Genomic DNA, 25,764 nt, shown 5'->3' with positions numbered 1-25,764 from the left:
GAAGAAGGGTCCTGCCACTTAGAGCCTGAGAGCGTGTGGCCACCGCCAGAGCGAGTGTCCAACCCGCAGCATCCTGCAGCACAGCCAGGGCCTGAGAAGGGGCCTGGGACTTACAAGGAGCAGACTGTGAACTGCCCGGACGTTCCAGAGACGCTGTTTGTGATGTTCCCTACCACAGAGCGGGGTGATGTGTTCCCTTTAACCTTTCCCATTTTCCCTTATTCTTTTTAAATTTAACTGTTTATTAAATAACTTGCATTTGCTTTAACTTGTATGTAATGGTCAGTGGGTCAGAGAAGTGCCCAGTGCAGACAGAGTACCCTGGAGTGGGGACACCCTAGCCCCTGTCCTAGGTGACCACAGCAGGGTTGGGGGTCGAGCCCCCCAGGAATCCTGGGCCCAGCCTCGTTGGGGTTACGAGGACTCTGCCAGAAAACGAGAGTGGAAGGGGAGTCCTCAAGGGCAAGGAGGCCACTGGGTAAAGGAAGTGGGAGCGAGGACTCAGATCCTTTCGCTAGCCCACTTCACCGGGGTAGTGCAGAAGCCAAGAAAGTTCCCCACAATAGCGGGACTATTCCCCTGCTTACATCAGGAGACAGATCTTTATCCATTTTTGCTACTTGACTCAGTGTGGGATCTGGGAATGCCTGAACCTTTAATATCACCATAAGCAGAGTGAGTGATTACAAATATATGATTTGCTTGTATGCTGATGCCTTACTTACTTGTTCTGCAGAACGCCACTGATTAGCTGCCAGTTCCAGATTTGCAATTGTCTGTAGGGTTTAAGTCTTCTTAATGTTCTGGTCTTAATTCAGTTGTTTGTAAATCTTCTTCCTTAAAATAAATTACATTATGTATTAAAAAGTGCTTCTTTACTTCCATTTTTTCTTTTTATGGCCTGTAACTGCTTCTTGTGCACATGATAGTGCTGAGGATGGTTTTTATGGTATAAACAGAGATTAAAATTGCTCAGGACCCCATTTCTGCTCATTGTTCTGTGAAGGAGTCTAAATTACATCATATTCCGACAACACCACATCTTAAGCAAGGGAAATATCTCCATGGGGAAACAGTTATGGGTAAAACAAATGGCAGAGTGTTAATAAAAAAGACTAGTAAGTTTTCATCTGTCATTCAAAGTGTTTTTGATCTGTGGAAAACAATTTTATAATAAATAAGGCTCTAGCACTTACTGGCCTGTGCAGTGAAAAGGTTTCTTGGTCAAGGTTAAAGGAGGTGACTCTCTCTAAATAAACTTTCCCTTTGCCCAAATATTTGCTATTTGAAAGAATGAATGGTGTCCAAGCTTGCTTTTGAGCAAGAACTGAAATATATTCCTTTGTTTGCTCTTTTATTCTTGCTTTCATAGTGAGGCGCCACTTTTATTTATTACTATTGATTGGATTTTAATCACAAAAGCTTAGCAGTAACCTGAGTCCAATGTCCAAGAAAGCTGAACTCAGTGTCTGTAAGAGTAGAAGAGGCCTTGCTGTTCTGGAAGTGACTTTGGGCCTTCTAACTGTGAAATAGATTAATAGGGTTTGAAGCAATGGCCCCCACAGCTATAGAATGAGGGAATCTGATACAAACAAAATAAATATGCTAGTCAAGTGAGAGCACCAAGGTCACAGAAGAGAATGCAGCATGGAAGAAGATGAGGAGGAATGAAGAGCACAGCATGGATTGTGGGAGGAGTGTAACAAGAAGTTCAATGTCACTGTACGTCACCTTCATGTCAGAGCTATAATTCTCAATTTGCCTCCAACCCAAAAGACCCATTTCGAGGTGGGAGCATTGTCTAGTAGCTAGAGCAGAGGACTGGGAATCAAGACTGCTGGGTTCAATTCCTAGCTCTGTCAGAGACACTCTCTGTGATCTGGCACAACTTTCTCTGCTTCCCATGCAGCTAATGTGTGCAAAAGAGCCTTAAGAGCCGGGCCTCTGTGTACTCTATGGCAATTTTTTAGCAGTCTGGGGATGCTGTGGCAGAGAGGTTCAGCGAATGACACAATCAGTACATCAGCCACTACGTTAGTGGTGATGAGATTAAGTTCAATGCATTTTACAGCATTCCCATATTTTCAACAGGACTAACAATGCATAACTGTAGCAGATGTTTTGGGATGAACACTCAAGATTTTTGGCATTTAGTTAAGAGACAGCTGGAGCTTTTCAAACCTGGGGAGGTGTGGGAGGAAAAGTGGGATCAGCACATTAAGCTGGGAACTTCTATTAAACACTAAACACTCACTGAGTGAAGCATTCAGTGTTAACAGCTCTTTGAGAGGCAGGGGGCAGTTTTCTCAGAGCTGTTGTTCTAGGCTTTATGTCAACTCGGGAGACAAGACTGCATTGGCAGTCTTTGTTCATGTTTTCAAGGTTTTCTTCTGTCACAGATCCAGATAGGCTCCCAACAGACTGCTCTGATGATCCCATCCTCTCAGCAGGTTGCAAGGCTATTTTCTCCCCTGGCCTCTCTGGAACATTTCCTGAGCACAGACTCCCAGCTTGTTACCACTTAATGAAAAAGGGGCCCCGCAGCCCTCCTACCCAGGGCCCCTGGGACCAGTGCTGACCTCCAAGGTACCCCAGTAGCTTAACCACCACCCACTCCTGGAACTCCAAAAAAGGTGTGAGCCTTCTGGGTTGCTGTCTGACTCTCTGAGGGGGTATGAGGTAGGTGTAGCGTCTCTCTCTCTCTCTCACACACACACACACACACACACACTTTGCACAGGACACTACAGCACTGTTGCTCTTTACTTAATCCTTTGAGAAATACCCAGATCTATACAAAAATAAGAAACCCTACAACTATTTCCCCTTGCTCTACCTCACCCTTCCAGGGGAAGTTCTTGAAGAACCACCTGAGCTCATGTAGGCAGGATTCCCCCACCTCATCTTGCTCCTGCAGCAGCTTGCCTCATTTTAAGCCAGTGAAACTGGCCAGACACACCCACCCACCCAAGGAAAGCCACTACTGTCCTTTCTATAATCTTGCAGTCTCCTCTGAGGTGACTCCCTGGTCAGGTTCAACGGGTGACTTCATTGTCAGGTACCTCTCCCCTGACAAACCAGTTCTCCAAGTAGAAGCCAGTCTGTTGTCTAGGATGTTTCTAGTTCAGTGGCAGAGCGCACAGATTTAATAGGCCGTTATGGTCAGCACTATACTACCAACTCGTTGGAATTTCAGTCCAACATGGAGGTAAAGGGGCAACAGAGGAGGTAAAGAACCCCACATCGAAAATGGAGTCTACAGTCTGACACAGATATACCTAAAGAGCCTCCAGTATCACAGAATTCATCAATTGTAAAGACAGATTCCCCAAATCATCACAGTCATGAGGGTTGTAAAAACTAATAAAATGAAATTTCGGATTCAGGAGCACAATTCTGGACCAGTTGTTAGGTACCAAGGTTATCGAATACACAGGGTTCTATGCAAGTATTATTTATATAGCAGGTCAACAATTTTCTGTAGAGATACATTTGGTGGAAAAAAGGTTTTTGAAACAACTGAAATTTTCACAGAAAAATTCCTAGGCTTGTAAAAATTTTTCATGTTTTTGTCAAAAAAAACTGAAAACCAAAAATTCTAAGTAGAGCAATTTTTTTTAACTTGAAAACATCAAAAATAAATGTATAGCTGAAAAATGTTTTGAATTCAAAAAACAAAAACAAAATAAAAAGTGGTTTTCAGCTGCTGGGGGAAAAAACTTTTTTTAAAACTGAAAATCTAAAAATTTTAAGAGAGATATTGTGACCCCCCCAAAAGTTTCTACTGAAGAATTGTGCATGCATTTCCCCCCCTCCAAACAGTAGTAACTGTTATTGTTTGTGACAATGCTGTGTATACATTGAAGTACCATCAGCATAGGTAGCAATTGGGCATTGGCTCTAATAGTGCAGATAGATTACAGTCGATAGTGCATCCGATGCAGTGAGCTGTAGCTCACGAAAGCTTATGCTCAAATAAATTGGTTAGTCTCTAAGGTGCCACTAGTCCTCCTTTTCTTTTTAATGGAATCTTGATTCCTGTCTGAAAGTTTTCTCCCATTTCCATTTGGCATGAATATTCATGAACTAACTGATTTTGGCTGGCGGAAAACCTCAGAACTTATAATTATTCTAGAAATGTTGTATATGATGAAAAATTAATTAAATTTGCTACAAGTTTGTTTATTTGATGTTTTCACATTTAAAAAAATGCTTTGATAAGAAAAATATCATTTAAACTCATGTCATACGGGGAAATGTCATAATTATTCACAGCTACTGTGCATTGTTCAATCTGTCCTCGCAAGAAAACTGCATTTTGAGTTTCTGTGAATGACTGAAGTAAACCACAGCTCTTGTGAGTTGCTTGATAGCACACGCATATTGCTGGCTCCAGTCCTCCCCTTCACATTGGTCCTGAGGACCAGCAAGGAGGAAATTTGCATCATTTTCTCTCATTCTGAAACTCAGTGGTTTTAGAGTTTAATTTTACCATGTTGCAAAAAGTGCTTAGAAATGGTGACGGCCCAGAGGGGCCTTATGGGATACCCGCAGGGATTTATGGGATTTTCCCACTGGATTATGGGAGTTTGACCATTCCTTCCATATATCCCCAGAGCACCTGCAAAACCATCCCACTAAGCTTTTCAAAATCACCTAGAATGCACTGCTGCTTGGACGCTGGTACCCAAGATGCCGAACTGTGTGATCAGCGTGCTGGTATGGATGTGGGGCAGGACTTGATTATGCATGGCTAGTGCACACATGCACTGAATCAAGTGTGCGACAAAAGACGCACCACAGCTTATATGACTAAAACTAGGCAAATGCCTCACCTCCCTCCAACTGTTCTTCTCTCTGCCAGCCACACCACCTGCAATACGAAACACGGCTCTCCCCTCTTACTGCAGTGGTACCCCTGCCTTTGTGCAAGTGGCTCTTCACCTAGCAAATGGATTCTGATTCCAGAAAGGAGCTTGGATCTCTCTCTCTCTCTCTCTCACACATCCACCCACCCAAGATTACAGGCCAGACAAGCCTGCAGCGTTACACATACAGAAAGCCCAGTTCTCCACCTATCAGCTCACCTCTCCCCCTGAGCCACATTGCCAAGGGGCAGAAAGGAAAGGCACCTAAATCATCTAATGGTATGTTTACTTGCAGTACATTATTCAGCCACTAGATATCTCTGTGCATTGTACAGAATTCTAGGAATGTGGATACTCTGCAAACCAGGGTGGCAAAGCTGGAAACTCAAGTTGTGTGGAAGCTTTGTTTGGGGCTATTGCTTTCAGATGTTTTCTTTAATAAATAACTCCTGTTTGAGACAGACTGTGATTCCACATATCAAGGCAAGCTGGTAGCCCCATAGGCATAACTTTGGAATTTGTCCTTCCCTCCCACCTTTGGTCTGTAATAGTCCAGGTTTGTTTCATACATTCTGTCAGCCCCCTCCCTTATCCCTGGTTCAGTGGATAGGGAGTGGGTAGCAGTTGGGGCAAGATCTAATAGGCTGGGTAATGGAGGGGGAGTGTGTTGGGGAAATTAGTTTTTTTGTTATATCTTTGCTATTAACAAGGTACTGGGTTCTGGGAACAATTGAAGAGTATCTGTTTAGTTAAGCGTATATTGTCTATTTTTAAAGAGCCTGTCAAGACTGCTCAGAGCCTAATTTGTGTGCTCTTTTTTTAGCTGTAGTAGAAATTTAAATAAATAAAATAAATTCTCCTCTGGATGCCGTTAGTCCAGTGAAGTCTTCCTCATGTATATTCAGTAGAAGTGGAGATCAGTTCATATGCCAGCAATGGGTGGCCAGAGAATACACTACTCCTGCTTTGGGCCTTTCTGCACCCTTCTTATCAGAGCATACTTTTAAAATGCATATTCAAATCACAAGGCAAGTGCTTCAAGGTGGCAGAGACGTGACTACATGGGAATCCAGGCAGGAACAATTGATCCTTCTGATATAACTCCTGTTTCTTTGACTCATGCACCTCTCTAGGTTGGGATGATGGGTTTACCATCTGCACATTCCTGACTGGGGTTAATGAGGAGAAAAAGAAAGCAATCTATTCATTCCTTTGGAGCGTTAGCTTCGTGTTCTTGCAAGTAAAGTCTGAGGAAGAGTCAGCATCACTATTTCATGAGGAAGAGCTCCAAGGTTTTAAATGTTGACAGTAGAAGTTTAGAAATAAAATTAAAAATTTATTTCTTGAAAATCAGTACTGAGTGGGGAAACAAAGATAAACGGGTCAGAGCCCTTTCTGCTTGTGAATTCAGAGAGAGAACCGCTCACCTTTGATTAATAAAACTACAGAAGTTACTTCAACTTTCTTGCAGATTTTTGAGAGGGGCGAGGGAAAACCACTGTAGGAAGAAGCTGTTTAAAAAAAAATGTTTTATGCCAATTTGCAGTGTTGTTTGGAGTTTTACAAGAGCGTCAATGAGTCCAAGACCCAAATATCATTGAGGTGACAGGACAGTGACAACCTTTGTTAAGTAAAAAGGAGTACTAGTGGCACCTTAGAGCCTAACCAGTTTATTTGAGTATAAGCTTTCGTGAGCTACAGCTCACTTCATCGGATGCAAGTGAGCTGTAGCTCCCGAAAGCTTGTGCTCAAATAAACTGGTTAGTCTCTAAGGTGCCACTAGTACTCCTTTTCTTTTTGCAAATACAGACTAACACGGCTGCTACTCTGAAATTTGTTAAGTAAAGAAATTGTATTTGAGGACACTCCACCCACCCTGACTAAATACTGGCATGAACTTCTCAGGGCTAACATTGGCACTGGTACGTTACTGTGTCGATTCATAGGGTTAAGGCCAGGAGGGATCATTACAATTATCCAGTTTTGCCTCCTGTATGACACAGGACAGAACTTTACCCAAGAATTCCCAGGTCGTGCACATTTACATTCCGACATAAATCAACATTACGCAAGTCAATAAATTGTGGTTGTACGATAGCATCTTTGAGACAGACACCGACTCCTGATGTTAAGACTCCATGTGACTGAGAACCTATTGCATTCCTTGGGAAGCTATTCCAATGGTTAATTAACCTCATTCAGGGATGGTTTAAGGCACAAGTAGCATAAGCTTGTACCTACCACCCCAGCTCCTAAAGTCATGCCATTACATCTGTCATCTTCTACTTTTTTTCTTTATTTTAAATAAAGGCTTGTCTACATGGGGACTCGCGAGAAAATTAATTCAAATTAACTCAGAGGTGTGAATTTAAAATGGATTAGTTAAACTGCATTAAATCTCTGGGTGCGCACACTCATTCTGAATTAAAGGGGCCTTAACTGATTTAATTAAACCAAATTCAGGCCACTTTGATTCTGAATGAGAATATCCATACAGAGGTTTAAAGAGGTTTAACTAACCCACTTTAAATTCACACCTTTATTTAATTTGAATTAATTCTCCTGAGAGTGTCACCGTATAAACAAGCCATAAGTTTTTAGCAGGAGCTTGGCGGGAAACAGTTTTCCCACTCCACAACAATTTGAGAACCCAAAAACTTTCCCTGACCCAAGTCAGGATGCGGGTGGTCAGGGAGGAACATGCCAACACCAGCACAACAGAGAACTGGGTGTCTGGCCAGGACGGAGGAGTGCAGGAAGTTTGGTCCATTCACCCAAGCAGCTACACCCCAGCTGCTGAGGTACATACAAGGGTGGCGGAGAACCACCACCATCCCTGCCTTTTCTGAGCAAAAGGGAGTCTTTGATGCCACTTCCAGGGGAAGAAGCAGACCCCACTGTGATGCAACTCTGCCACACAGCCTGGGGGATGGGACTGTCGTGCAGGATTTGTGTCACAGAGCGCCCAGGGCCTCACCTTGCCTCAATCCAACTTTTCCCACACTTTGCACCCTCTTATTTCCCATTTGAATTCCCTCCCCTCTCCTTTTTAAAAAATATCCTTAATATCCAGGCATTGGCTTTGCTCTGCCTTCCTCAGCTAGGTTCCAAGTGCTCCTGGACGCCCACCATCAGCTAGTGAAGTGACCCAGCACTGGAGCACATCCTATCAGCATCACAACAGAGAGAGAAAGGGAGATGGGGCCAGTTGTTGACTCCATGAAATCCTGGCCTTGCTGTGGTTTTGTGCAGGCTGCTTTTGGCAGACAGCTCGCTCCAACTGAACTGGCTTCACCATTTCCAGGCTTGAGCAGAATTCGGCAAAAAGAGCGAGCAGAGGGAATTCTATAAAGAGAGGCGCAAGGTCAGATTAGGCAGCGCTGGGGCTGCTCCTCCAGCGCAGAGATGCTGTAAAACCAGCGTAACTGAGCAGTGTTCTCATTCTCAGCAGGGAGGGCAGCCTGTCATGGCTTGGAACCACTGAAAGTTACTTCTGTGTCACCTTCTCTCCCTCTGCTGCCACCACATGGGGCATGGCTGAGTCTCCCTTGCATCTGAGGATCACCACGTGTCAGAACAACCCATGAAACATGGAGAAGCCCATCTCTCAAGACCAACACAAAACCCTTAAACAACAGAGGGTCCAGCAGACAAAACGGCACATCTTCAGTTTAGATTTAACACAAGGAGCTGTGTCAGCTGGACAAACATTGTAGCAAGGAAGAATAACTCCTTGCACTGCTGGAACTAGTGGGGTAAGTGGTAAGGCCTGCGCTGTGCATGTCAAACAAGATGATTAAAACTCTGGCCCTTCTAAAAAAATAATAATTAAAAAAAAAAATCTATGGGACAGCTTTTCAGCAGGTGTCAAGTTAACATCACTCTGCTGAAGCCAATACACCTACATGGATTTGCAGCCAGTGAGAAACTGGTCCTACAGCTAGGAATCCCTAGGCAGAGCTGTCCACTGGTGAGGGCAGCTGTGGGCAGGTCTGGGACAATCGGGAAACTGGAGAGGCAATAATGAATCACTGCTGTAAGACCATGAACCCTGATGGTGTGCAGAGCGGCTGATCTCAGCATTAACGTATTTGTAGGGGAACCTTCCTACAGTTATCAGAGGGATAGCCGTGTTAGTCTGTATTCACAAAAACAACAAGGAGTCACGTGGCACCTTAAAGACTAACTGATTTATTTGGGCATAAGCTTTCGTGGGTAAAAAACCCACTTCTTCAGATGCATGGAGTGAAAATTACCGATACAGGCATAAATAGATATTGGCACATGAAGAGAAGGGAGTTACCTTACAAGTGGAGAACCAGTGTTGAAGGCAATTTAGTCAGGGTGGATGTTGTCCAATCCCAATAATTGATGAGGAGGTGTCAATACCAAGAGAGGGAAAATGGCTTTTGTAGTGAGCCAGCCACTCCCACTCCCTATTCAAGCCCAAATTGATGGTGTTAAATTTGCAAATGAATTGTAGCTCAGCAGTTTCTCTTCCGACAGTTGGCAATGGAAGGACAGATCGCCACCCTGCAGCAGTCTTCAAGCTCTTCTGCACTGCGAGCAGTTCAAACCCATCTCTTACCTCATTACAACTCTCCTGCTGCCTGTGCCTTTGAATCGGACTCAGATTTGACATTAAAGCACCCAATTTCTGCAGCTTTTACATGACCAGAGACAGCGAACGCATCCTAAAAGCTATCCTGCCAGGGAAGGCTAAATGCTTGACAAGCTGCAGGGTTCGGTCCCTAGAGCACATGCGTCCTCTCCTCTGAGTGCTTCACTACAGCTTCCGGCCTCTTGTATCCGATGCCCCACTGGCATTTCAGCCCAGGATCTCCCCCCTTCAGCGCTGGAACTAGCAGAGAGGGGATGACTGACAGCTGCTGTGATTAGCTTTGCCAGCAAAGCGCCTCATTAAAACTGGGGAAATGGTGCTAATGAGAGTCGCTGTCTTTCTTCTACCAGATGTACCATCAGGCAGGGACTTACTGATATCCATCTGCATTACAGCCCCATACTGATAGGTCATGCACCCATTGGCAAGCCTCTTGATGTTAACAAAGTCACACAGAACACCCCGTTAGAAATGATCATTCCTACAGCAGATGGGGGGGAGGGGGGGAACAACCGTCTCTCTATATAGAGCCAAATGTTTGACATAAAGTCATAGTTCATAAACCCCACCAAGTCCTAGAGCCTGATCCTACAGACACGACCACAAACAAGTCTCACAAAGCCGCATGCAAGGAAGGATGGTCTTGTGGCTAAGGCACTGGGTTGGAACTCAGAAGATCTGTGTTCTATTGGGCAAGTCACTTCAACTCTCTGGGGTCCCCATCATGTAATAAAAGTATAATAATCCTTACTTTATCTGACTTGTTTGTTTAACCTGTAAGGGGCAGAGACTGTCTCCTGTTTGTACAGCTCGCAGAACGACGGGGCCCTAATCTTGGTTGGGGCATTCCAACCCTACTGTAATACAAATTATTATTAATAATAGCCTATTATCGAGAGGAAAATTACACAATCTTGGACTCCAGGAGAAGTGATTAAATGTGTAGCCTTATTGTTAACTATTATGGGCCAGGATGGATGTAGCTAATAATTAGAGCTGAGTGAATAATAGATTTTTTTCAGTTCAGTGGCCAAACTGAAGTTTGAAAAAAAAAAAAAAATCCAGTTAGTTTCAAACAGAAACTGAACTTAATTTTTTATTGATTAAATTAACCCCTCCCCCCACAAAAAAGGTCATTCAGGTTGACTTAGATAATACTTAGTCCTGCCTTGAGTGGACGGGACTGGACAAGACGACCTCTCGAGGTCCCTTCCAGTCCTACACGTCTGATTCTAGGATTTCAAAACTAAACGTCAAAATGGTTTGTTTCAACGTTTCCAAAACAGTTCATTTTGACATTTCCAAAAAATTTTTTGGCTGAACTATTTGCAAATTTAACCCCAATTTGTAAACAGTTTCAGGGCCCCCCAAAATGAACTTTTCAGTGAATTTACCATTTGACACGCCCTCCCCGCAAATTGCTCAATTCTACCAATAATACTGTCCTTTGTTGCCTCTGTGCTAAGGACTGAAGAGCATTTTTGTGCACTGTGTTCTGAACACCAGATGCAATGACTGGATTCCCCTACCCACTCCCTGGAATCAGTAGGAGCATATTCACCCCAGGAGACAGACACCCTTATACTTTTGCAATGGCAGCTCTTTAGAACAGTGGTTTTCAAACTGTGGGTGGGTTGCGGAATGGAAAGCACTGGGTCGCAGCAACTCTGGTCAGCACTGCCGACCAAGCCGTTAAAAGTCCCGTCGTCGATGCTGCCCGGCTAAGGCAGGCTAGTTCCTACCTGTTCTGACACCACGCTGCACCCCAGAAGCGCAGGTCCGGCTCTGCGGGGGGGGCGGGCACAGGGCTCCATGTGCTGCCCCTGCCTCGAGCACCAGCTCCACACTCCCACTGGCCAGGAATGGGGCGGGGACGGTGCCTGCGGGCAAGAGCTGCTTGTGAGTCTCCGCCTGGGAGGTGGACCTGCTGCTGGCCGCTTCTGGGGCGCAGTGTAGTCTGTGGTGCCAGGAGAGGCGGGCTGCGCTGCTGGCCAGGAGCTGCCGGGGGTAATTTTCTTCAGCTGGGTCGCCAGAAAAAAAGTTTGAAAACCACTGCTTTAGAATCCCCTTGTAATGCCACAACAGGGGCTATATTCTTACTTAGTATCACATATGGTACCCATGGCTTTTAGTACTTCGGATTTAAATTCAATAAATAGGTAGTTACAATATGCAAGATGCCAATATTCAGATAATACATGTGGGGAAGTGTTCCCATTACCACTTTTAATTCTAGCAATAAATCCATTGCTGCCTATTCCCTTTGGATGGACACATCAGTGTATGCTGCCATGGAGCATAAAGCAAGCTGTCCCCATATTTAATTAATGCCTGTTTGGTATAAATATATCTTATTAACCTACATAATAAACCGGCAATAGTTGCATTATTAATGTGAAATTGCCTCTTAAAAATGCTTTTTTTTTTTTTTTAAATAAGCAGCAGGATTTATATAGGCCTTCAGTTCCCATTGGAATTAAATTGCTTTATGCAAACAAAGGGGCTTTGCCTTGGACACATTAGCGTGGCTTGCTGAGTGAGCATTTTTAGGCATCTGTGTGTGAGAAAGCAGACTCCTTTGCAAACACCATCTATCTCCTCCTAATAACTGACTCTTCTTTAATGTAGGACATTTTTAATGAATCTATTCCCAGCCAAATGTCCAGCTCTCAAAGGATGCTGTTGGGGTAGAGCTTGAAGGTACGATGAGAAAAGTACTCTACTTAGCATACAGAAGATACTCTGTAAAAGGGGAGGAAGGGGCAGTTCTAGATATTGTGACCTAGATCTCAGAGTAACAGCCGTGTTAGTCTGTATTCGTAAAAAGAAAAGGAGTACTTGTGGCACCTTAGAGACTAACCAGTTTATTTGAGCATGAGCTTTCGTGAGCTACAGCTCACTTCATCGGATGCATAGCATATCGTGGAAACTGCAGAAGACATTATATACACACAGAGACCATGAAACAAAACTTCCTCCCACCCCACTCTCCTGCTGGTAACAGCTTATCTAAAGTGATCATCAAGTAGAGCCATTTCCAGCACAAATCCAGGTTTTCTCACCCTCCCCTCCCCCTCCCCCCCCCACATACAAACTCACTCTCCTGCTGGTAATAGCCCATCCCTCTTTGAAACCTCTCTTTATAATGCGCATGATAATCAAGGTGGGTCATTTCCAGCACTAATCCAGGTTTTCTCACCCCCCCCCCACACCCCCCTCCAAAAACCACACACACAAACTCACTCTCCTGCTGGCAATAGCTCATCTTACAATGTGCACAGCAATAATCCAAGTTTAACCAGAACGTCTTGGGGGGGGGGTTGTAGGAAAAAAACAAGGGGAGATAGCAAGGTAGCCTATCTCCCCTTGTTTTTTTCCTACAAACCCCCCCCAAGACGTTCTGGTTAAACTTGGATTATTGCTGTGCACATTGTAAGATGAGCTATTGCCAGCAGGAGAGTGAGTTTGTGTGTGTGGTTTTTGGAGGGGGGTGTGGGGGGGGGGTGAGAAAACCTGGATTAGTGCTGGAAATGACCCACCTTGATTATCATGCGCATTATAAAGAGAGGTTTCAAAGAGGGATGGGCTATTACCAGCAGGAGAGTGAGTTTGTATGTGGGGGGGGGGGGGAGGGTGAGAAAACCTGGATTTGTGCTGGAAATGGCTCTACTTGATGATCACTTTAGATAAGCTGTTACCAGCAGGAGAGTGGGGTGGGAGGAAGTTTTGTTTCATGGTCTCTGTGTGTATATAATGTCTTCTGCAGTTTCCACGATATGCTATGCATCCGATGAAGTGAGCTGTAGCTCACGAAAGCTCATGCTCAAATAAACTGGTTAGTCTCTAAGGTGCCACAAGTACTCCTTTTCTTTTTGTGACCTAGATCAGTGGTTTTCATACTTTTTTCTGGCGACCCAGTTGAAGAAAATTGTTGATGCCCGCAACCCAACGGAGCTGGGGATGAGGGATTTGGGATTTGGGGTTTGGGAAGGGCTCAGAGCTAGGCCAGAGGCTTAGGGTGTGGTGGTGAGGGCTACAGAGTGGGGCCGAGAATGAGGGGTTCAGGGTGTGGGAGGGGGCTCTGAGCTGGGGCAGGAGGTTGGGGTGCAGGAGGGCATCAGGGCTCTGGGCTGGGAGTGCAGGCTCTGGGATTGGGCCAAGGATGAGAGGTTTTGGGGTGCAGGAGGAGGCTGTGGGTTTGAGGGGGGGCTCAGGGCTGAGGCAGGGAATTGGGGCATGAGGTTGGGGCACAGGCTTACGTTCGGTGGCTCCCGGCCAGCGGCGCAGCCAGGGTGCAGAGGTAGGCTTTCCGCCTGTCCTAGCACTGAGGACCGCTCTGTGCCCCGGAAGCGGCCAGCAGCAGGTCTGGCTGCTAGCTGGAGGCACACAAGCAGGTCCACGTGGCTCTCTCCCGCAGGCACAGCCCCCCCGCCCCCAGCTCCCATTGGCTGGGAACCAGCCAGTGCAGAGCCAGTACTCAAGGCGGAGGCAGCATGGGGAGCCTCGTGGGCCACCATGCCTAGGAGACGGACCTGCTGCTGCTGTCCGCTTCTGGGGTGCAGCGTGGTGTCGGAACAGGTAGGGACTAGCCTGCCTTAGCCGGGCAGCACTGACAAGGGGACTTTTAACAGCCCATTTGGCATCTGGCCGGAGCTGCCGCAACCCAGCGCTTTCCATTCCGCGACCCAGGACTGGGTTGCGACCCACAGTTTGAAAACCACTGACCTAGATCTTCAAAAGCAACCACTGATTTTAGCTGTCCAACTTGAGATGCTGATTTTTAGAAGAGCCAAGCACCTGTTTAAACAACGAGGAGTCCTTGTGGCACCTTAGAGACTAACAAATGTATTTGGGCATAAGCTTTCGTGGGCTATTTCACCCCTTCTTGCCAACTGTTGGGAATGGGCCACATCCACCCTAATTGAATTGGCTCGTTAGCACTGACCCCCCACACTTGGCAAGGCAACTCCCATCTTTTCATGTGCAGTACATTTTCATGTGCAGTATATTTATACCTGCTTGCTGAATTTTTCACTCCATGCATCTGATGAAGTGGGTTATAGCCCACGAAAGCTTATGCCCAAATACATGTGTTAGTCTCTAAGGTGCCACAAAGACTCCTCGTTGTTTTTGCTGATACAGACTAACACGGCTACCTCTCTGAAATCAAGCACCTGTTTGAAATTTAGGCCCTTTCCAGGAGTCTTAAGAAGGGCACCCAAAATCACTAGCTGCTTTTCAACGTTTAGGCCACTATGCTGTTCTTACTGAAATAAACTTGGTGCTGGAACAAAGATGGGGATCCAGGCTGCAAGTGGCAACCTCTCTCCCATTTTACAGCTGCATGTTAAGTGCCCAACACCTGAAATAAAATAAATTGAACTAAGAGAATCCAGTCTTAGACTGTGTCTCCACTACAGAAATCAGCACAGTTATGTCAGCATAACCCCATGGAAGGGTTTTTTCCTGTCCATGTAGGAATACTACCTCCCCAGACAAAGTTAGCTACATTGATGGAAGCACTACATGGAGGGTTTTGTTGGCATAGCTGTCTCAGTCAGGGATGTGGGTTTTTCACACCCCCGAGCAGCACAGCTATTTCGACCTAACTTTTAAATGTAGACCAAGCCTCAGTTTCTCTTTAGTGATTTATATGTCCCTTTCCCTCCAGTATCCATGCACCTCACAAACATTAATGAGTTTATCACCACACTGCCACATGAATTAGGAAGGTGTTATCACCTTTTTATAGAGCAGTAACAGAGGCCCAGAGAGATTATGTGACCTGGCCAAGGTCAAAGATGACCTCAGTGTCAGAAAGAGAAATTAAAGCAAATCTCCTGAGTGCCTTAGCCAGTGGACCAGCCTTCCTTCCTCCTCTCTCACTGCAACTTCCAAAGAATTTCAGCAGAATGCCTTGTGGATGATCCTGCAAAAGTGAGAATTTAGGAGGGACATGATTTTCTTCTTGGTTTCAGATGAAGAAATCCCCCAGAAGTCTGGCTGTTTATGCAAAGTTTATTCCATTCCACACAAGCCTCCATGTTCTGGAAGTCTTTCTGTAGGCTTTGGTTTGAAGCTTCGAAGGTTAGCATGGTTATTTTCATGTGATCACAGGTGCTTTTCCCTGCTGGAACCAAGGCTGGGTCTCCTCAAGACTTTAATGCAAGGTTTCTGAATTTCACCACTGGTTCCTCAGAGAAAGGTGAAATAAGGAGTCTTTAATTTAGTGGAGAAAGGCAGAACAACAAGAAGTGAGACACCATTTTTTAAAACCACATGGACAATTAACCACCAGAACAATCTAACAAGAAAAATGGTGGATTCTTTGTCTCTTGACGTCTTCAGATCCAGACTCAATAACTTTCTGGATGATCTATTTTAGCCAAAACAAACGTTACACTTGAGAGAGACAAGATGGGTGAGGTCAGATCTTTTATTGGACCAACTTCTGTTAGTGAAGGGATAAGCTTTTGAGCTACCCAGGGCTCTTCTTCAAGAGCTCTGTCAGCTCAAAAGATTGTCTCTTTTACCAACAGAAGTTGATCCAATAAAAGATATGACCTCACCCACCTTGCCTCTCTAATATCCTGGGACCAACATGGCTACAACAACACTGCAAACAAGTTATACTTTTGTTAAACACAAGTTATTGGTCTCAATTCAAGGATAACTGGGTGAAATTTAATGGCCTGACACATGCAGGAGGCCAGACTAGAGATAATCTAATGCAGTCTTTTCTGTCCTCAGACGCTATGAATTCATTTCTGTTTGGGGTAGCAAAATTGGGCTAGCTCATATCCAACCTGCTCTGCCCTAATCCCTAGTCCTAATCCCTATCCAAACAGGTATGTTTGCAAAGCATTACTTTGATAGCATTACTTGGTTGAAAGCAAACTGTTTGATTGGTGCGATTAAAGTGCTCTAGCAAACTGCTGGCTTCTTACCCTTGAATTCCTCAGGAATGCCAGTGATCAGTCCCTTTCAGTCATTCTGAGTAGAATATGTTCTGCCACTAGAGAAATTTAGAATCGGGAGCTATAACTTATTTCAGATCATATCCTGTGCCTTCCCTGAAAATCAAGGTTTTTTACTTTGTACAGAAACATTCCTTTATTACACAGTGTAAATAACCTTTTATATTTGCAATGCAATTTTATCTGTCCTCCAGTGTTGCCAAAAAAAATAGTCTGTTTAAGGAAAGACTATCATTGTAAATTCACTCCCACCCTTGACTTCTCTAGATACTCTGGGCTTCTGCCGTCTCTTGCCATTCACACACACCCTGTTTTTATTGTTGATTCCAACCCAATGATTTCCACTTTATCAAGTTTCCAGAAATTTGAAGAGAATATAAAATAAAAACCAGTGTCTTAACCTGTCCCAGGATTGACACTTCTGAGCAGCTGGTTCTTTACACCCTTTTCAAATGTTGTCTCTAAGCACCACTTAATGCATCTCAAGTCATAAAATGACAGTGAAATTACTTCTCCAGAATAGAGCATTGTCAGACTGAGTCCAGGTGAACTTTCTCTTCATACTGATAAAAAAAAAAAGTCTTTTGAGGCTGTGAAATATTAATAAATATCATGCAGCTCCCACTTATATAGCCCCTTGCATCCTGATGGGACTCAGAGCACACAGAACACAGAAGTTCTTGCACTCAACACCAAAATGCAGCTGCCTCTAAAGTGAAACTCAGCAGCCACCCAACAGTACACAGCAATTTTGGTATACAGGGTAAGACTCCAGGGCTAGATCCCCAGAGGAGGCTGAGTGACTTGGCCAAGGTCTTCAAGCAAATCAGGGACAATCTCAGTAAAGGAAATCAGGGAGTTCAAAGCCCTGTGTCCTAACCGCTAGAGCACATGGCTGAAGTTCAATGTGAAATGGAAACAGAAGAGTAGACCCAACCTAAAATGGAGACATATTCTGCCAAGCACAGGGAATACTGATATAATCTACCAATAGAGTCATAACCTCTAGGGCTACAGCTAATTTATATTGGATGATATTCATTCCTGTGCAGACAGACAGCACGCCATGCACCACTTAGTTCCTTATGAAGCTGAAGTGGGACTTAAGTGATGCATAGGCCTTGCGCTAGCTCCTCTGCCCGAGGTGAATTTCACCCACACCTCCTAGCACATAGCACAGGGTGGCCAGCCTGAGAAGGAGCCAGGATTTACCAATGTACATTGCCAAAAAGCCACAGTAATACGTCAGCAGATTGCCAAAAAGCCACAGTAATACATCAGCAGCCTCACCATCAGCTCCCCTCCTGCCAGCACCTCCCACCCACCGGCAGCCCCGCCGATCAGTGCCTCCCCACACCTCCAAATCAGCTGTTTCGTGGTATGCAGGAGGCTCTGAGGGGGAGAAGCGAGGGCACGGCAGGCTCAGGGGAGGGGGCGGGAAGGGGGCGGGAAGGGGTGGAGTGGGGGCAGGGCCTGGGGTGGAGCAGTGAGCACCCCCCAGCACGTTGGAAAGTTGGTGTCTATACAAGGAGCCGCATATTATATGGAAACTCCAGCCCTGCAGTTGGTGTCTATACAAGGAGCCGCATATTAACTTCTGAAGAGCCGCATGTGGCTCCGGAGCCCCAGGTTGGCCACCCCTGACCTAGCAGGTGGATTAATCCAGAAAACTCTCCACCAGAGCCTCAGGTTTCCATGTAAACACATTGTTTCCTCAAAAGCCATGAAGACAAAAGTCTAGAAATAGGTTGCAAACACAGCATAGGGCACTTACAGTGAAATGGTTTTTGCAATGAGATGATGCACTTGTGGGTGTTAATGGTCATTACTGCAAATAGAGGTAGGTGTTAAGTAATTCTAAGGACATTTGCAGCTCAATGCCTCATCCTTATGTGACCAAAAAAGGCAATCTGGGATATTTTACTACACCTATAAAAACATCTTTTTCATCATTTTTTTAAATTTACATTAAAAATATGTTGTACTTTATCAGAGCTTATCTTTTACCACTACGAAGAAATACAGAGCAGAAGGATGTTAAAAATAGAATAATCTTCAACCTCAGAATGGATGCTTTGTGCATACAAATTGAGTCACCATACACAGAGATTTAAACAAATTGATACAAGCTTTGTGTGTAATTTGTTTATTGAGAGTTCTCTCTCTCTCCTCTTCTCCACCACCCTCCTTTTTTTTTTTTAAACTACTGCCTATGCAACTTCTGTAAGAATCTTTTTTAGCCTGTTTCTTCAGCTAATAGTTTGATGTTTGCCTCCCAAATAAAAACCACTGACATTATTTTTCATTACACTGATTACATGTGGGTAATTATTCTCTTGGATAAGAAAATACTCACTATTCTGTCACATTATTCAGCACACCTTTAAAGATTGAGATATGGCATCAAAAGTGTTCCTTGCCTTCTTTATGTTACAGAGCATGCACATCTCAGTTTGGAAGAATTATCTGTGTGCTTCTGGTTCATTTCACTTAAAATATTACAATTTGTGCTCTCTTATTTTAGGAACCTATCAATTGCCAGACTCCTTCAAGCCTGTGGTCCATCTAGTCCAGTGTTCTGTCTCCAGAAGTGGTCAGTACCTGTTGCTTCAAAAGAAGGTGCAAGAAACTTTGTAGTAGACAGATATGGAATAACTTGTTCACAGAAAAGTTTCTTCCTAACCCCTATTAGTTATGCCCCGTAGCTTGAAAGTTTACATTCCCTTCCAAAGCCTTGCAATTTAAAAAAATCTTAATTCTTGTAGCTTTGGATGTTTTCATTTTTCAGACAAACAGGAATCTTTTTTACTTTTTAATTCTCCTAAGCGTTTGGCCTTGGTATCAAGTGGCCATGAGTTCCGCAGGCTAATTGTGTGAGCAAGTATTTCCTTGTAGCAGTTTAATTTTTACTGTCTTTTAATGTCATAGTTTGTTTTAATGATGTTTTAAACTTTTTAAACTCACCTTAGTACCAGATCTATCTTTTCTCAAATCTCCGTAATCTTTTTCCACACAAGTTTTTGCAAGTCTTTTTCTGCTTCAGACTTTTCTCGGATCACAGTAAACGGTGAAGGTTCTGATGAAATCTTGCATTTACAAAGCACCTTTCATCCCCTACATAAGAACTTATTGACTTTCAACTGTATTAGTTCATCCTAAACACTTAGCTGGGGAGAAAAATATTAATCTCTGAATTTGCCCACTATCCTGAGCACCCAGAAGATAATTAGGCAACATTCTAAATGCTCTCTTTCTTTTAGATTAAACCATTGATCTTTCTCCCTGTTCTATATTTTTTCATGTTAATACTATGGGGCTAAGAAATGCTAACTGGAACTACAACTCTGACCTTCAGTGTCCTACCACCTCTATATGGATAATGAGGAAGTGTACACATTATTTTCCTTCTCTTCCCAAGAAACCTTTTTCTAGTGCAAAGCAAACAACCAGAACCAAAAAGAAAAGGAGTACTTGTGGCACCTTAGAGACTAACCAATTTATTTGAGCATAAGCTTTTGTGAGCTACACGAAATCGGTTAGTCTCTAAGGTGCCACTAGTACTCTTTTCTTTTTGCAAATACAGCTGCTACTCTGAAACTAGAACCAAATTTGCCCAAGTTGAAAAGCGAAGAGTTGGCTAGTTCAGGGTAGTGCTTGGCTGTGCAGGAACGACCATGCCTGAGAATAAATGATATAAGTTTATTACCATGTTATACCACCTGGTTGACCAAAAGACTCAATCCTGTCCTGGTGGATAGTGACATGACCTCAGGCATATCTCTGAGCACGCAATGTACCTGGACATAAAGCTGTCAACTCTTAGGAAACTCCAACTAGTGCAGCACATCTTTTCAGCAACCCTGGAAGCACATCATACCTGCCTTCCACACTCTGCCTTGGCTTTCCCTAGAATTCAGAGTTAAATATAGGGTCTTGATCCTTGTCTTCGAGGCGCTCAATGGCCTGGGCACAGCATATCTAAAGTGCTAAGATGAGGACAGAACTTTTCCTATAAGTGTGCAAGAGATGAAGGTTTTGGGGGAGCTGGTCCTAGACGGTGGAACAAACTCCCGAAGGAGCAAAGAACTACCACAAACCTCACCACTCACACTCCAAGTGCAAAGCGCACCTCTGGGACTTTACCTTCTCCATAATAAACACAGAGCAGAGTGGACATATTAAACAGTATCAGAACAAAACACTCACTGCACACACAATTCTCCCCTTGGGGAGAGGGCCAGAGAGGGAGAATGAACCACAACACGATAGATGTTAGCCACAATCACTTACCACATGACTGAAAGGCACTTAGATACCATAGTGATAAAGGTGCTGTAAGAAACTAAAAAGAATAGACCAGAACTCCAAATAATCACTGAGACTGTTATATTCTATATGAATATGTTATATTCACAGACATTCTCTGGCTAACAATCATCGTGCCATGTCCCATAGATCAGAAGGGACCATTGTGATCATCTTCTAGTCTGACCTCCTGTAAAACCACAGGTCACAGAACTGCCTCAAAATAATTCCTACAGCATTTCTTTCAGAAAAAACATCCAATAAGAACCTAAGAACTGGCCATACTGGGTCAGACCAATGGTCCATCTAGCCCAGTATCCTGCTTTCTGACAGTGGCCAATGCCAGGTACTTCAGAAGGAATGAACAGAACAGGGCAATTATCGAGTGACCCATCCCCTGTTATCCACTTCCAGCTTCTTGATTTAAAAATTGTCAGTGATGGAGAATCCGCCACAACCTTTGCTTAATTGTTCCAATGGTTAATTACTCTCACTAAACAGTCATGGGGCAAAGAGGTCCTTTAATGGATCACTAGATAAAGGACAAGAAAGAAAGAGTAGGAATAAACTGTCAGTTTTCAGAATGGAAAGATGTAAATAGCTGTGTCCCCCAGGATCTGTACTGGGACTTGGCGTGATCTGGAAAGAGGGGTAAACACTGAAATGGCAAAGTTTGGAGATGATACCAAAACTACTCAAGATGGTTAAATCCAAAGCAGACTGCAAAGAATTGCAAAGGGATCTCACGAAACTAGGTGACTGGTCAGCAAAATGGCAGATGAAATTCAATGTTGACAAATGAAAAGTAATGCACACTGGAAAACATAATCCCAACTATATATACAAAAATGATGGAGTCTAAATTAGCTGTTGTCACTCAAGAAAGAGAACTTGGAGTCATTGTGGATAGTTCTCTGAAAACATCCACTCAATGTGCAGCCGTAGTCAAAAAAGGCAACAGAATGTTAGGAACCATTAGGAAAAGGATCATAGAATATCAGGGTTGGAAGGGACCTCAGGAGGTCATCTAGTCCAAACCCCTGCTCAAAGCAGGGCCAGTTCCCAACTAAATCATCCCAAGGGCTTTGTCAAGCCTGACCTTAAAAACTTCTAAGGAAGGAGATTCCACCACCTTCCTAGGTAACGCATTCCAGTGTTTCACCACCCTCCTAGTGAAAAAGTTTTTCCTAATATCCAGCCTAAACCTCCCCCACTGCAACTTGAGACCATTACTCCTTGTTCTGTCATCTGATACCACTGAGAACAGTCTAGAGCCATCCTCTTCAGGTAGTTGAAAGCAGCTATCAAATCCCCCCTCACTCTTCTCTTCCACAGACGAAACAATCCCAGTTCCCTCAGCCTCTCCTCATAAGTCATGTGTTCCAGTCCCCTAATCATTTTTGTTGCCCTCCGCTGGACGGTTTCCAATTTTTCCACATCCTTCTTGTGGTGTGGGGCCCAAAACTGGACACAGTACTCCAGATGAGGCCTCACCAATGTCGAATAGAGGGGAACGATCATGTCCCTCGATCTGCTGGCAATGCCCCTACTTATACAGCCCAAAATGCCGTTAGCCTTCTTGGCAACAAGGGCACACTGTTGACTCATATCCAGCTTCTCGTCCACTGTAACCCCTAGGTCCTTTTCTGCAGAACTGCTGCCGAGCCATTCGGTCCCTAGTCTGTAGCGGTGCATGGGATTCTTCCGTCCTAAGTGCAGGACTCTGCACTTGTCCTTGCTGAACCTCAGCAGATTCTTTCAGCCCAATCCTCTCATTTGTCTAGGGCCGTCTGTATCCTATCCCTACCCTCCAGCGTATCTACCTCTCCTCCCAGTTTAGTGTCATCTGCAAACTTGCTGAGGGTGCAATCCACACCATCCTCCGGATCATTTATGAAGATATTGAACAAAACCGGCCCGAGGACCGACCCTTGGGGCACTCCACTTGATACTGGCTGCCAGCTAGACATGGAGCCATTGATCACTACAATCTAGCCAACTTTCTATCCACCTTATAGTGCATTCATCCAGCCCATACTACTTTAACTTGCTGGCAAGAATACTGTGGGTGACCATGTCAAAAGCTTTGCTAAAGTCAAGGAACAACACATCCACTGCTTTCCCCTCATCCACAGCGCCAGTTATCTCGTCATAGAAGGCAATTAGATTAGTCAGGCATGACTTGCCCTTGGTGAATCCATGTTGACTGTTCCTGATCACTTTCCTCTCCTCTAAGTGCTTCAGAATTGATTCCTTGAGGACCTGCTCCATGATTTTTCCAGGGACTGAGGTGAGGCTGACTGGCCTGTAGTTCCCAGGATCCTCCTCCTTCCCTTTTTTAAAGATGGGCACTACATTAGCCTTTTTCCAGTCGTCCGGGACTTCCCCCATTCGCCATGAGTTTTCAAAGATGATGGCCAATGGCTCTGCAATCACATCTGCCAACTCCTTTAGCACTCTCGGATGCAACGCATCCGGTCCCATGGACTTGTGCTCGTCCAGCTTTTCTAAATAGTCCCGAACCACTTCCTTCTCCACAGAGGGCTGGTCACCTCCTCCCCATGCCGTGCTGCCCAGTGCAGTAGTCTGGGAGCTGACCTTGTTTGTGAAGACAGAGGCAAAAAAAGCATTGAGTACATTAGCTTTTTCCACATCCTCTGTCACGAGGTTGCCTCCCTCATTCAGTAAGTCATTTCCTTGACTTTGTTCTTGTTGCTAACATACCTGAAGAAACCTTTCTTGTTACTGTTAACATGTCATGCTAGCTGCAACTCCAGGTGTGATTTGGCCTTCCTGATTTCACTCCTGCATGCCCAAGCAATATTTTTATACTCTTCCCTGGTCATTTGGCCTATCTTCCACTTCTTGTAAGCTTCTTCTTTGTGATTAAGATCAGCAAGGATTTCACTGTGAAGCCAAGCTGGTCGCCTGCCATATTTACTATTCTTTCTACACATCGGGATGGTTTGTCCCTGTAACCTCAATAAGGATTCTTTAAAATACAGCCAGCTCTCCCGGACTCCTTTCCCCCTCATGTTATTCTCTCAGGGGATCCTGCCCATCAGTTCCCTGAGGGAGTCAAAGTCTGCTTTTCTGAAGTCCAGGGTCCGTATTCTGCTGCTCTCCTTTCTTCCCTGTGTCAGGATCCTGAACTCGACCATCTCATGGTCACTGCCTCCCAGGTTCCCATCCACTTTTGCTTCCCCTACCAATTCTTCCCAGTTTGTGAGCAGCAGGTCAAGAAGAGCTCTGCCCCTAGTTGGTTCCTCCAGCACTTGCAAGAGGAAATTGTCCCCTACACTTTCCAAAAACTTCCTGGATTGTTTAGATAATAGGAGAGTAAATTTCATAATGCCATTACATAAATCCACGGTACACACACACCCTGAATACTGCATGCAGTTCTAGTCACCCCATCTCAAAAAAGGTATTTTAGAAATGGAAAAGATGCCGAGAAGGGCTACAAAAATGATTATGGGTATGGAACAGCTTCCAGATGAGGAGAGATTAAAACAACTGGGACTGTTCAGTCTGGAAGAGAGACACTAAAGGGGGATATGATAGAGGCCTATAAAATCATGAAAGGTGTGGAGAAAGTGAATAAGGAAGTGTTTTATTTAATTCCTTCAGATAATACTAAAACCAGGAATAACCCAATGAAATTAATAGGCAGCAGGTTTAAAATAAACAAAAGGAAGTACTTCTTCACACAATGCACAGTCAACCTGTGGAACTCATTGCTAGGAGATGTTGTGAAGGCCAAAAGTATAACTGGGTTTCAAAAAGAATTAAATATGTTAATGACGGATAAGTCCATCAATGACTATTAGCCAAGATGATCAGGGATGCAAACCCATTCTCTGGGTGTCTGTAAGCCTCTGACTGCCAGATGCTGGGACTGGACAACAGGGGATGGATCACTTGATGATTCCTCTGTTCTGTTCATTCCCTTTGAAGCATCTGGCACTGGCCGCTGTCCGAAGACAGGATACATGGCTAGAGGACCATTGGTCTGACCCAGTATGTTATGATGTTAAAAAATTACGCCTTATTTCCGGTCTGGATTTGCCTAGCTTCAGCTTCCATAGGATCATATTACACCTTTCTCTGTTACACTGAGGAGAACATTATTAAATATTTGTTTGCCATGTAGGTACTTAGTCACCCCTTTACCTTCTCTTTGTTAGATTTTGCTCAGACAGTCAGTCAGGTTTTCCAATCCTGTAATCATTCTCATGGTTCTTCTCTGAACCCTCTCCAGTTTATCAATATCCTTTGCAAACTGGGGTCATCAGAACTGGACACACTATTCCAGTAGCAGTTGTATCAGTGCCAAATACAGAGGTAAAACAACCAATAATACCACCAGTATGATATTTAATGCCCTGTCTGTTGGATTTAATTATGGAGAAATTCAACTTTAATTTTTTAAAATAAGTAAATCTCTAGCCCTTATGATTGCAAAGAATAGCTAGAAAATGTGTTCCCCCACCCCCCCACAACATACATATACTAAAAGTTCAAAAACTAGAGGGCAAATGAAAAGATTCCAAAAATTACTTTTTTCAAAACTTATTTTTTGATTTGTGACTTTTACATGTGTGAAGTTGGCAATATAGAAAGTTCATCACTGGATAGTTACAAAGTCAGGCCCTCATCCTATAATTGGATCCAAATCTCTGCATCCCAATAAGCCTATAACTGCGAGGACCACTAATGCACACTCTCTTCTGTTTAAGAGACTAATAAAAGCACATTTCCTCCTAAATTTGTGGTTCTGAGGTTAAATTCTGAGACTGAGTCTAAAATGGTTTTCCTTCTGCTTCTCACAGAATGAGAACAAATACATTATTTTTGCATTATTGCACAGACTTTTCCCCCCTGAACATCAAAGGACATGATCTTGTAACCCTGATATAATCCAGCAATAGGGATATCAATATAAATGAGATGTTCTGCAGTCAAGGAGAATTTGCTCAGTAATTGCTGTTGC

The 25,764-nt window shown here is 44.1% G+C and overlaps 1 long non-coding RNA gene across 1 annotated transcript in view; it reads right to left on the bottom strand.

Moving 5' to 3' along the window:
• Positions 1-25,764, bottom strand: part of LOC122463663 — a 125,684-nt gene that overhangs the window by 26,874 nt on the left and 73,046 nt on the right. Inside the window, exon 3 of the long non-coding RNA XR_006287239.1 lies at positions 726-837. This is a non-coding gene — a long non-coding RNA (uncharacterized LOC122463663). The remainder of the gene's footprint in view (positions 1-725; positions 838-25,764) is intronic.

Source organism: Chelonia mydas, chromosome 23 (genome assembly GCF_015237465.2).
Source record: "Chelonia mydas isolate rCheMyd1 chromosome 23, rCheMyd1.pri.v2, whole genome shotgun sequence".
NCBI classification, from domain to species: Eukaryota; Metazoa; Chordata; order Testudines; family Cheloniidae; genus Chelonia; species Chelonia mydas.
This window is presented reverse-complemented; position numbering and strand designations above follow the sequence as displayed.